Raw genomic sequence first — 18,807 nt, forward strand, 5'->3', positions numbered from 1 at the left:
TTGACATGTCCGACAAAACGTCAAATACGCGCTTCGGGGAATTTGATGTTACGCACTTACGCAACGGGAGAGACAATGGGAGAGAGAATGAGAGAGAGTAATTAGAGAATAAAAGGATCGTATTCGTTGCGTGCGATCAATACTAAAAGAAAGAAGCACAAAACGGTACGGTTTTTAGCACAGCTTAAAAAAGTATCGCCGGTTTCTTTTTATAAAAAAATATTCGTGTTCCGAAAAATTACCCCTGTTCGCGCCGCTGCGAACAGTATATGAGAATCTACTGAAGATAACCTAACCGCTGTAAATCTAAATATTGTATTGTTGAAGTATGAAAACATTGCTAAAGTATAAAAAATTAAACAGCAAGTAAAAATACTAAAATCCAAAAGGAATATTAAAGCTGTTGTAATGCGTTTGTTCTTTGTTATTCTCCAGCGGTAACCTTTTCCGCACCTAACAAACCAGAGCATCATCACCAGATAACCAGCACTAAAACTAATACCCGGCGTGCATTGAACGAACAGCAACAAAAAGTATCGGCGCCAGGGAAGAGTACTCAGGTTGGATCTGACAAACTCGACTTGCGGCAGCAATAAATAACGGCCACCCAGATATAAATTGATCCCATGCTAACCGTAATAACGAGTAGCCGAAGAGTTTAAGGTTGCTCTCGTGTGTTGCTTCTTAAAAAAATGAATTATTGAAAGTAACTTACTATTGGCCTCCAGTGCTCCCGCCACTTGCTTCCATACTTTCTCAACAAATGGTTTGTTGGAGTAGTTTGGATCCGCAGGACACCACACCATCTTCCGCTTCTGCACCATGCTTACTAACATATCGATATTGATACGTTCCATTTTCTGTAATAATGATTTAAATACATTAAACATATGCAATTTTAATCATGATTAGAAATACTCACAGTTCTATTGTTGAAAATTGATTTAAAAAAAAATCAGAAGAATCAGAAGAAAAATCCGCAACGAAATCCTGCTGCAACTGGTTCGGCAAAAGTGATTATTATTTTTGTTATTTATTCGTTTTTTCCCTGCCCCCTGCAGTTGTGTTTGACAACCAAGATGCACGTTTTGAAAGATGTGCCTAAGACAAGTTTTACGAGGTTTATAGAAAAAACAAATTGATTTGTATAACGACAGATTTATGATCATGTTTTACAGGATTTGACAGAGCACCTTCATACAACGCCATACGTATGTATTTGTCGTTCGTCGTAAGATGCAAGCCCTAAAGCGCGAGCAGTGCAAACTGCATTGTGAAATCGTTGCCAAGAATCGACATGTTTCTGTCGCAGTATGCGGAAAGCTATTTCGCGGAATTGGCACCTCGTGTTGAACTATTGAGTGATCGTTGGAAGCAGTTTCAGAAAGTGACTCGAACGATCGACGCGAAAGAAGGCAGTGCAGAAAACGTAGAACTATATGGAACGATGGAGGACAAAATAATGAGTTTGAAGGGGCAGTTGCTGAGAAAGCTGAAGGAAAGAGACGATTAACCAAGAGTGAAGCGTGAGCAGGAGGGCGAAGAGAGCAGTGGTTTACGATTGCCTCCGTTAACGATGCCTGAATTCTCGGGAAAATATGAAGAACGGCTCCCGTATCACGATATGTTTTTGGTAACAGTTCACGAGAACGAAAAACTATCTCTCGTCGAGAAAATGCTGTATTTGAAAAGATCTCTAAAAGGAGATGCGATTAAGGTTATAGATGCAAGCATGTAATGCAAATTATGAGGTTGCATGGGGCACATTAAAAAAGCGTTACGCCAACGAATATGTCCTCAAAAAGCGACACGTGAACGCTATGCAGCATTGTCGCCGAATCAAAGTAATGAACACTACAGCGATTCATAGGCTGATTGATTGCTTGGAGCGGAATTTGAAGATTCTGAACCAGCTAGGGGAAACTACCGACAAGTGGGGCATCACGTTGACGCAGATAATCATATCTAAGCTTGACGAAAGCATGCAGCACAAGTGGGAGCGACATGTCGAGGAAAGCGGCGAAAAGTCGGTTGAAGATTTGCTGAGATTCTTGCGAACCCAGACCCGTATCATGGATGCTTTTGCTGTGGATGGACCATTGACTGCTGGTAAATTCAATAGTGATAAGCGTGTTGCGTCTATGGTGTCTGCGGAGGTTAAGTGTACGCATTGCAATGGATCCCATATGATTGAAAGCTATGAATTATTTCGTCGTTTAGCAGTACGCCAGCGTCGCGGAGTGGTTAATAGCAAAAGGATTTGTTCAAATTGCTTAAAACCAAGTCACTTTCAAGTGAAATATTTTTTACGTGCAAGATGTCATCGTTGTAACTGGAAGCATCATTTCATTTTACATGATGAGAGCAGCAAAGCCGCAGCAAATCCAGCAAACCGCGACGAAGCACCTGTAAATGAAACTGCGGTAGTGAACGCTTCTTCGGAAACAATGGACACTTCCATGTTACTGTGCACGGCATTGGTTAACTTGGGTATTAGTGGAAATAAATGGCTACCTGCCAGGGCTCTTTTAGATAGCGGGTCACAAGTTAATTTGATGACCAAGAGCCTCGCTGGACGTCTAAAGCTGACACTCTTTGAAAGTAACATTCGGCTAACTGGAATAGGAGCAACGTAAGTCGAATTTGACAATACAGTGAAGAAAGGTGTGGGTTCTCGGAACGGCTCTTACGAGGAAAATATGCAATTTCTGTTATTACCAAAAATCACTTCATACCAAGCGGCAACTACAAAATCGATAAACAGGCAGTGTTTTCCAAGAAACTTGGTACTGGCAGACCCAGATTTTGATACGAATAGCACGAAGATACGACCGGTTTTCGACGGATCAGCTCAGACAGACTCAAACAAATCTCTTAACGATCTTTTGATGACTGGTCCAGTGGTTCAGGACAATTTGTTGACATTACCGCTAAGATTTCGCATGAAGCCTGTCACCTTGGTCGCAGACATCAAGCAAATATATTTGCAAGCAAAATACATTCGTAACACATATCCTTCCAGCAAATTCCGTGACGCAACTCATCAGATCAGCTCCTAGCAGTATACGAGTTGCAACGTGTGACGTTTGGTGTAGCCCCTTCGGCCTTTTTAGCCATAAAAGTGCTGCATGAATTGGCACACGACGAGGGTGATGGATTTTGTTTGGATAAGCGGGCATTGCTTGAGGATTTTTATGTCGACGACTATATCGGCGGTGCTGAAAGTGAGGAAGAAGCCATAGAACTGCAGGCCCAGCTGACCAAGTTATTAAGCAGCGGAGGATTCCATCTGACCAAATGGAATTCTAATAAAAGGGGCGTTTTGTGCAACGTTCCGTCGGAAGCTATGTCGTCGGCTGAAGTAAAGACGTTTGAGGATCCAGAAGAGCCTATCAAAACCCTTGGCATTGCATGGCTACCGCGAACGGAAGAGTTGTACATTGACTCAAACATTCCAGTAAATCGTGAGATGTGGACACGCAGAAAGGTTTATTCCTTAGTGGCGAGAATTTACGATCTGTTAGGATTGGTGGCTTCCGTAATAGTGTGGGCCAAGAAAGGCATGCAAGCATTGTGGTTAGCTACAAGCAGATGAAGATTTACCGAACGAGATGCAGGAGCGGTGGTGCAGTTTTCAATCGCAATTGCAGCAGTTAAAAGATATCAGTTTTCCACGGTATGCTCTTGTTACGGATCCTGTCGATATTCAGCTTAATTGTTTTTCCGGCGCTTCGGAGGCTGCTTACGGAGCCTGTATATACATGCGATCAATTGATAACAGCAGAGTAGTGACAGCTCAACTTCTTGTTGCTAAGTCTCGTTTAGCGCCGCTTGAAAGGATAAGTTTGGCTCGATTGAAGCTTTGTGCTGCATTGGTGGCAGCAAGGTTGCAGAGGATTGTGGGACAAGCATTAAAGGTTCACGAAATGAACATTTTCATGTGGACGGACGCGACCATCATACTGCACTGGATATATGCACCTTCATATTCTTGGGCTACATTTGTAGTGAACCGCGTATCCGAGATACAGGATCTAACGAAGGGATACAAATGGAGACACGTAAATGGTATAGATAATCCTGCCGATATCGTTTCCACAGGGGCTATGCCCAATGATCACAGTTATGGTTTCATGGGTCACCATGGTTACAGCAGCCAGAAGATCTGTTGAAGGTCAATACTGTAATGGTATCTCCTGTTGAAAACATGTTGGAAAGGCGCAAACTTTCTTTCACTGCATATTGTTTGAGATTTATTCGACGATACCAGCGCGGCAGTATATATACCAGCGAAAGGATTCCTTTAGGCGAACTTAACGAAGCTAAAATGAACCTTATCAAACGTGCACAGAGAATCCATTTTGCACCGGAAATAAAGGAACTGTCCGCTGGGAGACTTGTTGGTACCGGCTCATCGTTGAAGTCTTTAGGAGTGTTCATAGACAAGAGTGGTTTACTAAGCGTTGGTGGCCGCTGCAGCAGAATGTTATCAACGTATGAGGCAAAGCACCCAGTAGTGCTTCCCGAGAAGACTTACCTCGCCAGATTAATCGCCGAGGCTTACCATCGAATGACGCTGCATGATGGGCCAACCGCTACGCTAAGCATGCTGAGAAGAGAGGTGTGGGTGTTGCAAGGCAGAGCGCTTGTCAACTCGGTGTGTCGCAGTTGTCCTATCTGCTTTCGGATGAACCCTAAGACTATTCAACAACCGCCTGGCCAGTTGCCGATCGAGCGTGTCACTCAAGTTCGACCATTTTCTACGCCGTGAGTGGATTTCTGCGGACTGATATGCCTCAAGCCAGTGCATCGCCGGCCCTCCGCCGGAAAAGCATATATAACCATATTCGTATGCTTTGCTGTGAAGGCTGTTCATATTGAACTAGTGGAGAACCTTTCTACTCCTGCGTTCCTAGCGGCTTTCCGCCGGTTTGTATCCAGACGTGACAGGCCCAAGATAATTTATTCCAAAAATGGGTTAAATTTTCAAGAAACTAGCAACTGGCCTGAGGAACTCTACGGAATGTTGCAGAGTGAACCAGCCCAGCGTGATATGTACCGTCATATCAGCTGCACTGATATGAAGATGGACTGGCGTTTTATACCACCATTGGCTTCTAACTTTGGGAAGCCGCCGTGTAGGTCGCCAAAAGGACCTTACTGAAGGTAATTGGAACCCGACAGCTAACTTGCGCAGAGATGACAACCGTGCTAACGCAGATTGGAGCCCAACTTAATAGTAGACCGTTGACGCCTTTATCTGAGGGCCCTATGGAATTGGACTCCTTTGTCTGCCATTCCGGATCCTGACGTATCTGATGTGGCGACCAATCGTTTAAAACGTTTCGAGCAGCTGCAACAAGTGATACAACATCATTGAAAGCGATGGCGTAGAGAGTATCTGTGTGAGCTGCAGAATGCGAACCAGCGTGACAGACAACGGGTTGTTATTCAAGAAGGAAATATGGTCCTTCTTAACACGTTGTGTGCCATGTCTATCATTTTTGATAGACAGTAGTCGTCATTTTCAAACGTCGTCGTTTTCAAACAGTAGTGGTCAATTTTGTTATTTTTCCGCGGTGGCTGCGCTTTTTTACTTACAACCTTCGGCAAATATGATGTTAAGACTTTTATGAAACTAATTACATAGTTGGTTTTCGCAAATCTTCTGTCCATCAATTTATAAATCTATATTTTTGGGATTACTTTTTTTCGAAAAATCTTACGTTTTGTTCATATTGCTATCTCTTATCTATCTATCTGCGTGTACGCAACAATAAACCAATTTTACCAATAAAAAAATATTGGCTTCACAATACAAATACAACTAACAAACTAGGAACGCGAAATGTTCCGTTTGTAACCATCACAAACGGTATTGAATTAACAACGGATCACAAGGAGTACGACAGTAATAGCAATGAACAATTGTCAACAAAAATTAGAATCTTATCTTCGTTGTTATTTACTTTTTTTACTCATAAAGAACGGCCAGGTTGTTATTTACTGTTATCAGTACAAATCATTTTCCAAAAGCACATATAGAAAATCATTCAAAACTCGACTTCCCACACCATCCAAAAAGTTGTCCGAGTGTTCTGAACCAGAAACTAAACGGAAACGGTCACATTGAAAGAAGATCACATGAGTGATGTTTCAACAGTTTCATTCAAAATTATGCATTAATTGAAGTACGGATATTTTTTTAACGGTGACCGTGAGTGTAGAACTCATCAAATGATATGTTAGGTAGTAGTAATCTTTAGCTACATTTTGTATATTTCGTTTATTTCGACATTTTTTTCTGTCTTATTTTCTCAGTGTGCAGAAAAGCTCAGACAACGGAAGCAAGCTGCAAAAAGGAATCAACCATGAAGAACGTCGGAAACAAGCGCCATGTGTGAATCGGCTTGAAGCGGATTATAGGAAGCTCTTAAGCGGCTGAACCAATGGCAATTCGACATGACGCTAGCTCTTAAGGGACGGAAAACTTGCATGCTATCATAGCATGCATTAAGCGGCGCCGCGTTAATCGTCCCTTAAGGCTTAAGGGACGACTTTTTGCTACGGCGGAAGTGTAAAGGATCGCACTCCACATTGGAGTGCACGTCCGCAACCGAAAAGTGTTTGCATTTCAAGCAGCAATGGCACGAGGTAAACGTCTGCCCTGTCTACCGTAGAAGACAGGCGGAACACAAGCGGACTGTAATAAACACTGCAAGGGGATCGTACGCCGATGTTTTGGAGACGACCCCAAGCTTGAATCCGTTCGACACGCTTTCTTTGTATGCGGATAACGAATCGTTGCCTAATCAGGCTCCTCTTACAGGAGTAAAACGATCGAATTTTCCGAGGCTGCCAACAAAAAGGACCCAAAAAAAGACACAGCCTTTACCCAAAAAGGTACCACGGCGTCACGTGGAAACAGCGCCACACCAACGCCCTCCTCGGGATAATCCCCCACGTGATGCTGGTTCCACCGCCAAATCCCGCAGGAAGCCGAGTTCCAAAAACCTGGCGTTCTCAAGTGAGCCCAGGTTCTTCTCCCAGATTCCTAGCCTGACAGAGATTTTACAATCTCTGATCGAGCCCCTCCACCTTCCGCAGCCACTTGCGGGGATGATTCCCTTGGCGTTTCCTTTCCTAAGAGGAATGGTTAAACAATGGCTGGAACAATGGCCTTGTCTTAGTATGATGGTTCGTTTGGACGACTAATATGTCAAAATGCCTACCATACTACAATGGAACTGCAGAAGTTTTATTGGTAAAATAGATTCATATAAAGTTATCTTAAGGCAACATAATTGACAACATAGGACAACATAACCTTCCCGGGATATAATATTATACGTCAAGATCGATACGCCCAAGCCAGTGATAGGCGTGGTGGGGGAGTACTAATCGGTATTCTAAGCAGTCACAGCTTCAACCGAATACCCCTCCCTACACCCGAGGGCCTTGAATACGTCGCTATCCAGACAAAGATTGGTAATCTTGACGTTTCTATTGCTTCTATTTATATCCCACCAGGAGCCAATCTTCAACCTCAAAAAGGATCTTGAAACGTTAGCTACGGTTCTACCACAGCCGTTTTTCATCCTAGGCGATTTTAACGCTCATGGACAAGATTGGGGCTGCTCGCACGATGATAATCGAACACCAATCAATAGGGATTTCTGCGACACTTGACAATCTTAAACTCTGGCGAAGCAACTAGGGTGTCATCACCTATGGTACGAAATAGCGCAATAGACCTATTTCTATGTACGTCATCCCTAGCGCTGGATTCAAAGTGGAAAGTTATCCGAGACCCGCTTGGCAGTGACTATCTGCCAATTGAGATCTCGATTATCAATGGAAATCGTACAGCCGATCCTTTTCCCGTCGAATGTGACTTGACGAGAAACATCGACTGGACGAAATACGGTGAACTAATGTCCGCTTGACTGCGCCGTAAAGTAGCCAGTTTTTCCCCATAGTAGGAATATAAAAATCTTGTTCAAGCGATAAACGAGTGCGCCCTTGGTGCCCAAACAAGGCCGCCCCTCTAGGGAAGGAAATTTTTCAGACCTCCTACTCTTTGGTGGTATAAGGCCTTTGCCCAGTATAGAGCCACTGCCTCCACTGTTCTATATACAGGACTGGAGCGCAAGTGCAAAAACTTACTTAAGGCAAAAAAGAGAAGCTACTGGAGGAGGTATTTTAATAACCTCTGTTCTTCCACTTCGCTCAGTTCGCTTCAGAGCTTGGCGAGAAGGATGCGAAATAGCAGAGCGTTCAACGAGAGTGAAAGAGTTTCCGGGGCATGGCTTAAGCCATTTGCTCAAAAAGACTGCCCAGATTTCGCTCAAGCACCACCCTTCATACAAAGTGCACCTGACAGTGATTCCTCAATGGATTCACCCTTTACAATGGTCGAGCTTTCGCTTGCACTTTGCTCCAGCAAAAATTCCTCCCCAGGAATGGATATAAGGAACATATGGTATAAGGAACAAGTTGCTCCACAACCTCCCAGACCTGGCGAAGAAATGGCTATTGAGGCTCTTCAACGTCAACCAGTAAGAAAAAATCAGCTTTAGTGGCGAAACAGCGGCTTATTGTCTCTAAAATACCTCCTCCGAGCAGAATACATGCTTACCCACTCTAAAACTTCTCCTCCGATTCTAACTCTAGCATCTGAAAGCTTGTGTTATACTTTGAGTTCTACCCAACGGCATCCAGTAGCTAGTGCGCTACTGCAGCGCATCCCGTTAGCGCCTTTAAGCTTGTGTTATACTTGGAGTTCTACCTAACAGCAGCCAGTTGCTAGTGCGCTATTGCAGAGCATCCCGTTAGCGCCTTTAAGCTTGTGTTATACTTGGAGTTCTACCTAACAGCAGCCAGTTGCTAGTGCGCTACTGCAGAGCATCCCGTTAGCGCCTTTAAGCTTGTGTTATACTTGAAGTTCTACCTAACAGCAGCCAGTTGCTAGTGCGCTACTGCAGAGCATCCCGTTAGCGCCTTTAAGCTTGTGTTATACTTGGAGTTCTACCTAACAGCAGCCAGTTGCTAGTGCGCTACTGCAGAGCATCCCGTTAGCGCCTTTAAGCTTGTGTTATACTTGGAGTTCTACCTAACAGCAGCCAGTTGCTAGTGCGCTACTGCAGAGCATCCCGTTAGCGCCTTTAAGCTTGTGTTATACTTGGAGTTCTACCTAACAGCAGCCAGTTGCTAGTGCGCTACTGCAGAGCATCCCGTTAGCGCCTTTAAGCTTGTGTTATACTTGGAGTTCTACCTAACAGCAGCCAGTTGCTAGTGCGCTACTGCAGAGCATCCCGTTAGCGCCTTTAAGCTTGTGTTATACTTGGAGTTCTACCTAACAGCAGCCAGTTGCTAGTGCGCTACTGCAGAGCATCCCGTTAGAGCCTTTAAGCTTGTGTTGTACTTGGAGTTCTAGCTAATAGCAATCAACAGATTGAACAAGCCGTCCATTACACTTATTGGTCCTTTAGCAAGGGTCTTCCATCATAGTTTAATAGCTCATACCATTAGACCATCTAGAGTTTAACATTTGGATTAGATAGACAGAGTTCAATTCTCGATAGCCTCCAATAGTGTAAATCTGTTAGTCTCTCAAAATATAATACTGAAATGAAGAGATACGGCGCAGTTAGTCATAATTGATATGAAGAGAGCAGATTCATCAAAGAAAAAGAGAGAACAGAGATTAGAGAGAGGAGAGGGAAAAGAGAAATAAACTTTTTTTCTCCAATTCTACTTTCGGCTTAAACAGCGCTTAAGCAGCGCTCTTTTAGCATGACACTTTGCACTAAACATCGCCGTATAAGAGAATCTAAATTCTGTTAAGCTGCGCTGTATAATTACTGAAATTATACCGCTAAGGAACTTCGATTTAAGCGATGCTTAAAGATAAAATCCTTCATATTTTCTTACTGGGCATGTTGGAGCTTAATACCGTCCCGTTGGAATGGAGAGAGGTGAAGGTTATCGCCTTGTTGAAACCTGGCAAACCAGCATCAGAGTTTGACTCGTACCGACCGATTTCTATGTTATCGTGTACGCGAAAACTTTTTGAGAAAATCATTCTTTTTAGATTGGACAATTGGCTAGAGTCGAACGGCCTTCTGTCCAGTACCCAATTTGGATTTCGCAACGGTAAGGGTACCAACGATTGCTTGGCGCTGCTTGTATCCGAAATAGAGCGAGCTCATTCCCGAAAGGAAATGATGGCCTCTCTGTTTCTTGACATCAAGGGGGCTTTTGACTCAGTGTCAGTATATCTACTGTGTCAAAAGTTAGAAGCTGCGGACTTAAGCCCGAAACTAAACAACATCATCTTCTACCTGCTTTCGGATAAGGCGATGAATTTCGATAACGGCCATTTGAATATTCGAAGGGTCAGTTTCTACGGACTGCCACAAGGGTCCTGCTTGAGTCCCTTGCTGTACAATTTTTACGTTAGTGATATAGATACATGCCTTGCACAAGGATGCAAATTACGGCAATTGGCGGATGACGGTGTTGTTTCAGTCGCCAGCAACAACATCATCGACCTTCAAAGACCTTTGCAAACCACTCTGGACAATTTAGAAGTGTGGGCTAGAAACCTGGGTATCGAGTTTTCCCCTGAGAAAACGGAAATGCTCATTTTCTCGTTTTTCTACGACACAGAGAATAATAGACGCAATAATTTGGTTAATCCTCAATTTGATATATATTTGTATAACAAAAAAATATCGATTGCCAGATCTTTTCGATACCTGGGCGTTTGGTTCGATAGCAAGAATGTGTGGAGGGCACATATTGACTATCTGGTTAAAAAATGCACTAGACGAATCAATTTTCTTAGAACGATTGCCGGATTCTGGTGGGGTGCGCATCCCTCAGATATCCTTAAACTATACAAGACAACGATACTGTCCGTCTTGGAATATGGTTGAATATGAAATCAACCCACACGATGTCGCTCGAAGTGATGTGTGGAGTGATGCCGCTATCGCTCCGTTTTGAACTACTATCGCTTCGCCTTCTCGAACGCTCTACAGTATCAAATCCATTGTAAATCGAGAACTTTCAAACACTGCATGAGATAGGATCAAAATGCAAAATCATGAACACATATCATGTTTTTGTTTTTTTACAGGTACCTCCTAGTAATTCAGAAAATGTAAATCGTGCCAGTGTTGTGAACGCAACAATCAATCGTTCTGATTCACGCTTTCAAACACATGTCAAACTATTATATGTTCATTTAAGAGAATTACAAGCCCATATTAGACTCGAAGTCGATCAGGTCGAACGTAGCACAGGCAATAAGTTCTAGTAGAAAACGAACAAGGAGCACCCCGTTCTAAATAAACAGGATGCTACGCAGGATCGCCTGGCAAACTTAGGTTCAAATCTACAACATGCAGCTGTATAAACACTGCAACAGGAAAGGCTAGGTAATAAACGCGCTTCAACATACCCAAGCGTGCAATTTCATAACTAGGGACGCTAGTCCGCTATCCTAAAAAAGCGATAACCCGTAATATTAAAAATACAAAGCATCTCGTAAAAAAAGATCTCAACAAGCATGAAAAATACAATAAAACAGCATCCTTAGCAATAGCAATAGCAATAACGAACATACGCCCACACGCCGTAGGCACAGGTAGCATGCAATAATCTGCATCCGACCCCATAAAAAACTACCCGATCAGGCGACATCTTTACGTCTAGGACAGATAGGGACCAGCAAGGTAAAAAAGCATCAATACACTCGGTGCAATTAACTAAAACGGCCAAATAGGACGAGCACCGACAAATCCTAAAACAACTAACGGGTAAAACCAGAATTTTACCTCCAACGTTCCCGAAACTAACACCAACTCACGGCGTGTAGGATAAGAACCAACACCGTCAACACTTGTTAATATATAAGGAAATATTGTAGAAATAAAGATCACTTATAATCTTAGTCTCTCAACACTGGAACTGCACCTGGAACAACGTAGACCCCTCCACAAACCTTCGTTCCATCAAGCAAACTACCGCTTCATGGGACGATACCGATTCCAGCCATCATCAACGAATCCTGTCCCGCCTTCGGATTGGCCACACCCGCCTGACCCACTCCTACATCCTCGACAAATCCAGTCCTCCACTCTGCAGTTATTACGGCGTTGACATCACCGTCCGCCACATCCTCACCGATTGCCACGGATACACGACACACCGAGCCACCTGCCAACTAGACACCGACACCACAATTCTATCACCTGACAAAGTACAAGAGAAACGCCTTATTCGATTTTTACGCATCAGCCACCTTTATAAAGAAATTTAATAAATAGCTTTAATATGTATTTAGCCACAACCGCAATAGTTCCGTTCAATAGTTTATTATTAGCTTTAAACCATTTTTTGTAAACAGTAGAGAGGCGAATGTAGTCCTAGGGACTCAAAACCTCTATAAAAAAAAACTTACAATCTTACAACGAACGAGTACAGTCGCGTCCGCGTTTCATTTTCTCGAACTTAAGTAAAAATCGCGTCTTCGCGTAAATTCCACTCCAGTGGATTATAGCCAGCCTGCCAGGGTCCTGCAGTTCCCGTTTTACTGTAGATACGTCGTTGAGAAAGGAAACTAAGTCTACACACTAAAATTTTTTTACCGCAGTTTCAGTTTTACTGAATTTTTTTCAGCTGAAAGTTCAGTCATCGTTTCAGTAAAAGTAATTTTACTGCATCTTTCAGTAAAGCCGTAAGTGACAAATCGTTTACTGAAATTATTCAGTAAAGTTTTTCATATCAATAATGACAGTTGGTATGATGAATTTTCAGTAAAAAGCATTTCGTAAGCAGTAATAAATAATACATAATGTATTCAGTTTTGATATTTTTATTTTGTATCATCATAACGGTAGTTGAAGGCTCTTTAATTTTCATCCAAATTAATCCAATCGTCACCGTTGTGCCTGCGTGCAGTTGGGAACATCTGTTCGAAATCCATGTTGATCTGAGTGATGTATACAATATTAGAATCAAGAATATAGTTTGCATTATAAAATATTTACATACCAGGTATACCTGAAATTCTGTTGAAATGGGAAACATTTCGATCATGGTGACAGTCACCTTTTGTTTCTTGTTTCGAAGTTTCTTTCGAATCCCAGCAGTTTTTTCCAATCTTCCTGGATAAGATCGAGGCATTCGAATTCGATTTCGATCGAGGCATTCGAATTCGATTTCGATCGAGGCATTGTTGTGCGATGGCACAACAAATTTAACACCTTGTTGACGGGCGATTTTCAGTCAGTACGTGTTGGTATCATCGCTTACGTTTGTTGTCTTCGGCGCTGGAGAGCATAGCGTGTCCCGCCCCGCAAGATGTTATTAGTGAACATTAAAAACATTCAGGACGTACAAGTCCGTCTCGAATCAGAAAAGTTCGGCTAAGCGAGTACGGACATGTCCGTCCACCCGTCAACAAAATGTTAAGCTTGTTTACCTGAAGATTTACACACAAAATAGCTCCAGGTCAAGGTTTTCACTGTTTTTAAGCGAAAGCAAGATAATTTGTAGGTCGGTATCCATTTCGTACCTTTGAATTCGCTATTGAACACCATTTACTTTATTTCACGCTAAAAACATGCACAGCGCACCGAACACTAGTAAACATGCAACTTTTGACAGATGGATGGATTGCTGCTTTTTCAGTAAAAAAAAAAGCTGAATTTCATTTCAATGTGACATATGTCACAATAATTACTGATCTGCAGTAAAAAATGAAATACTGGAAGGTATCCAGTAAATTGATTTACTGAAGTCCAGCAAAAGAGTGACATTAAAGCTGAAAATCAGCAAAAAGAACTATTACTAAAAAATTCTATTATTAGAAACTATTATATTATTAAGAACTATTATTAGTAAAAAATATTACTGAAGCAAACTCAGAAAATGTGCTGTGTAGCTCCAATAGTCTTCGCAGGACGTTAATTCCCAGCATTTTTATGGAAAAGTATGACGCATCGTCATCTTTCAACTACGCCAACCATGCTCGATATATGTAGCGGAGCTCGCCGCAATCTTTTACGCCTTATTGATCATAAGTGCTTGTCCTTCAGAAGAATATTTTATATTCTCCGGCAGCTTAAGCCCTGTCGAAGCATTAAAATCTGTGAAGACCTTTAAGAGCCCAGACCACATCCGAAAAGAAATATTAAAGGTCCTAAGCTCATTGTTTGAGCAATCTTTCCGTATATCTCTTGTTTGGTTGCCTGCCGATTGCGGCATAGCTGGCAATGAAAAGGCAGACTTGGTTCCATGGCATCTCAGGAGATCGTGCGTTCATTCGAATGATGTCTAGACCTAGACGAGTCTAGGTCTAATCACTTCGCATTGGGCGCACATCTGCAGCGTATAGAACAGGACGACTCCAAAGTATGTGACTACGGCCTCGGTACCACGACATAGATCATCTTCTATGGTCTTGTGAGGAGTACGAGGCTGCTCGACCCGCTTTGTTGAACGCAGTCCGTGGTATTGGGAGGTTGCCGGACATCCCGGTTCGGGACCTGCTGGGGGACGGTGACGTGGCTTACCTAAGAGTCATCTTTGGTTTTTGCCGTGCGGACGGATTATTAGTGTGATCCCCTCTCCTCCCCTTCCTTAAATCCTACTGTTGGTTTGTCTTATACGTGTTGTACCTCGCTTGTATGAATGATGAATGAATGGATGGATGAATGAAAGAATGTGTAAATGAGTACGATGTATGAAGGGTTTGGTACACGAAAGAAGTTGCAACGACCGACGCTATGAATCAACAAACCAACGAAAAGGGAGAAGGAGGCTACGAACGAAACCCCCAATATCAGACACAACCAAGAACATGGAAAACGATCAAGACCCCAGCTACGAGCAGGACCTTGCGCATGGACTACGGAACACATAGCAACAAAACAGTCGATATGATGCCGGCTCACGATAAGACCCTCGCCACAAACACGACCCTGACTTTGGATGACGGAATAACACGCAAAGATACAACCCAGCACACCCGGGATAAGGTGCCGCGTATTATTTGTTATGCAGCATTTTTTAAATCTGTGGCAAATAATTGATTATTTGTCGTTAAGCAAAATCGAATCAATTATTTTTTATGTTACCTATATACCTGAATATTAATGCATTTAATGGTAATTTTTGGAATATGTACATCCATAAATTTTTAGAAGTTTCAACGCTTTACGCAAAAGCGATTTCCGTTACCTTATTCAAACCATTTCCACAGAACAATAAACCTGAACTACTTAATCGAGAAACATAAACGTTCATATTTACGACGAAACAAAAGCTGTCAATGTATTCTAAAAAAGCACTTCCCGAGAAATGTATGTTGAACGAGAGACGCGTTGTGGATAAATTTTGAGGGAAGTTCAATTTTTTAAGTGTATTTCATTTTGATGTTACCAATGGAAAGAGTAGGTATTTATTGTTTTTATTCGGGAGCTGCTTTGCATGGCAATATCCTTATAAACAGAGATGTGGCGAGCGAATTTGCGACCACGCTTGGGGAAGCGTTGCCGGAGGACACCACCTTCGAGGCGATGTCCCTCAATGATCATTGGCGTATGACGGAGCTAGCCATCAGCAGCACGGCCGATCGAACTATTGGCCGCGTAACACGTAACTAGAAGGAATGGTTTGATGATGAGTGCAGGCGAGCACTATCCGAGAAGAACGCATCTCGTACCCGCATGCTCCAGCGCGAGACCAGGCAGAACGTGGAAGACTACAGACGACTGAGAAGGCAGCAGACCCGACTCTTCCAAGACAAGAAGCGCAGCTTCGAAGAGTCGGATGAGCAACTGATGCAGCAGCTATCCCAGTCGGGAAAAACTGGTAAGTTCTACAGGATGCTGAATGCGGCACGAGGCGGTTTCACTCCCATAATGTGCCGCAACGAGGAAGGAGATATCCTGTTGAACGAGCGATAGGTGATCGACAGGTGGAAGTGCTACTTCGTCAGACACCTGAATGGAACAAATGCAGGAAAGACTGAACCAGGCGCAGGAAGCAGAGGAGTATTACGTCAGCCAACAGGAGGACGAAATGCCCCCGCCATCCTTGGACGAAGTCATCAGTGCCATCAAACAGCTGAAACGTAACAAGTCAGCAGGCTGATCGTAAGGATTTGAGACCAGGAAGAACTACCGTACGAGTGGATGCTGGGTGTCATACACCCAGTGTACAAAAAGGGCGACAAACTGGACTGTGCTAATTTCCGAACTATCACAGTCCTGAATGCTGCCTACAAGATCCTGTCCCGAATACTCTTCTGCAGACTTGCGCCCCTTGCCACAGATTTCGTCGGAAGCTACCAAGCTGGATTTCGATGGAGGCAAATCGATCGCCGACCAAATCTTTACTCTACGACAGATCCTCCAGAAGTGCCGAGAGCATCAGATCCCTACGCACCACCTGTTCATTGATTTTAAGGCGGCCTACGATACCATAGATCGGACCGAACTATGGAACACCATGCAGCAGTACGGATTCCCTGGGAAGCTGGTATGGCTGTTGAAGGCCACGATGGATGGGGTGCAGTGCAAGGTGAGAGTATCGAACACGCTGTCGGAATCGTTCGAATCTCACCGGGGTCTGAGGCAAGGGGACGGACTCTCCTGTTCGCTGTTTAACATCGCTTTGGAAGATGTCATGCGAAGCGCGGGCTTCGACATCCGGGGCACGATTTTCAGCCGTTCTCTCCAATTTCTCGGCTTCGCGGATGACATCGACATCATCGGACGGACATCTGCGGCGGTGTGAAACGCGACTGAAACGCGAGGTCGACAGAAATTGATTGAGGATCAATTCGACGAAGGCAAAGTACCTGCTTTGACTCGGAAGCAGAGTATCAGTTGATGGCGATGATCTCGATGTGGTTCTGCTACCTTGATACGATCGTAACTTCGGACAACAACATGAGCAACGAAATCCGAAGGCGCATTGTTCAGGGAAATCGTGCCTGAACTACGGACTCCACAAATTACTGCGATCCACAAGGCTCCAGCAACACACGAAATGTACGATATATCGCACACTGATACGTCCGGTAGCCCTCTACGGTTACGAGTCCTGGACTCTGCTAACAGAGGATGCAAATGCACTCGCTATTTTCGAACGGCGGGTGCTAAGGATTATCTTTGGCGGTATACGCGAGTAGGGCGTCTGGAGAAGGAGAATGAACCACGAGCTAGCTGACCTGTTTGGCGGTGCAGATATCCTGACGGAGGTCAAAGCCGGAAGGATACGATGGCTGGAATGCCGGACTCATGCCCCACCAGGAAGGTGCTTGTCACCGATCCATTCGGCATGAGGCGGAGAGGAGCACAGTGAGCTCGTTGGCTGGATCAGGTGGAGTCAAACCTGCCGGAGATCGGATGTAGCCGTGGATGGAGGACTGCAGCCCTGGACCGAGTTTCCTGGAAACGGATAGGCGACTAGGCCATGTCTACACGACGTGCTCGACCGTGAGCAGGCCAGATAAGAAGAAGAAGATCAGGTTCGGCAGGTTGCTTCCCGATGTCAGTATTTAAAGCTGGTGAAACTATTAGAGGCAAATCCTTCCGTCTTGAAAGAAAAACAGAAAGGTTCTAGTGGAGTTTTACATTCTAGTGACAGAAGTAGCAAACGCCTTGAATAAGCTAGGCGTTTGCACCTGAAAAGGATGCAACAGGGTGTAAAAACGTAAATGCATTGTAATCACGATAACCATACGTATTCCAATAAGCGATATTTTCATCGTGCGTGTCTTTTATTTTATGTCAGGTCTGGACTGATTTCAAATGCAGTCTGAAAAAGAAGATTGCCCACAATAACAGGGACCGTAGATCAACTGGAGGTGGAACAAGCAATGCTAAACAGCTGAATTAGAGAGCTGAGAGTATTAGACGATACCGCTGGTGCTCTGAATACACATGCATTTGGAACCAAAACAACAACCCAACAACACTCTGAAATTCTCGAAAATATTGACATAACTACCACCTCTAATGATGAAATGATTGAACCAACCATGTTGCCTTTGGACGAAACTACAAATAGCCATTACATACCATCGATCATTATTGAAGCCACTAGTGATCATACAACTTTAATAACAAATGTCGAGCAACAACAAGAAGATCCACCTATTACACCTGGTCCATCCAAAAAACGTTCTAAAGTAAGAGCTGAACGTCAATTGGACTCTATGCAAAAGCATAATGCGATTTTGCAAAAGCGACTGAAATTTGAAGAAGAACGCTTCAATTTCGACAAAACAATGCGTGAGGCTCAAGCAGAACGGGAAAATCAACAAACAGAACTGTACAGACAACAAATAGAAATCAATAGACAACAATTAGAATTACAGCGACAGTTTCTGAATCAGTGTGATTCAATTAATTCTTGCAGACCCCAGTAGAAGCCACACAAATCTCACATAACACCAATATAAGTTCTTCAAATCCTTCAGTTCCTTAATATTTTATATGATCCTCGATAGTGTATGTGTCCGCCATATTCTGGAGGACACATGAAATTAACGGAAGCATAAGATGCCGGGTCAGTCGCGCGCAAAACGTTGAATGAAACAACGTAGGAACTAAAACGCGGATGACGTGAAGCCTCCGCCATCCTCTAATCAAGTTTCCAGAGCCATTAAACAGCTGAAGTGTAACAATTTGCAATGTTCTTCACGAGGTGTAATTGAGCTCAAAATCCGTGCGTTCTACTATGCTTCAAGCTCTTGCGTGTCGAGTATTGAAAATAAATTCGGTT

Source organism: Anopheles funestus, chromosome X (genome assembly GCF_943734845.2).
Source record: "Anopheles funestus chromosome X, idAnoFuneDA-416_04, whole genome shotgun sequence".
NCBI classification, from domain to species: Eukaryota; Metazoa; Arthropoda; class Insecta; order Diptera; family Culicidae; genus Anopheles; species Anopheles funestus.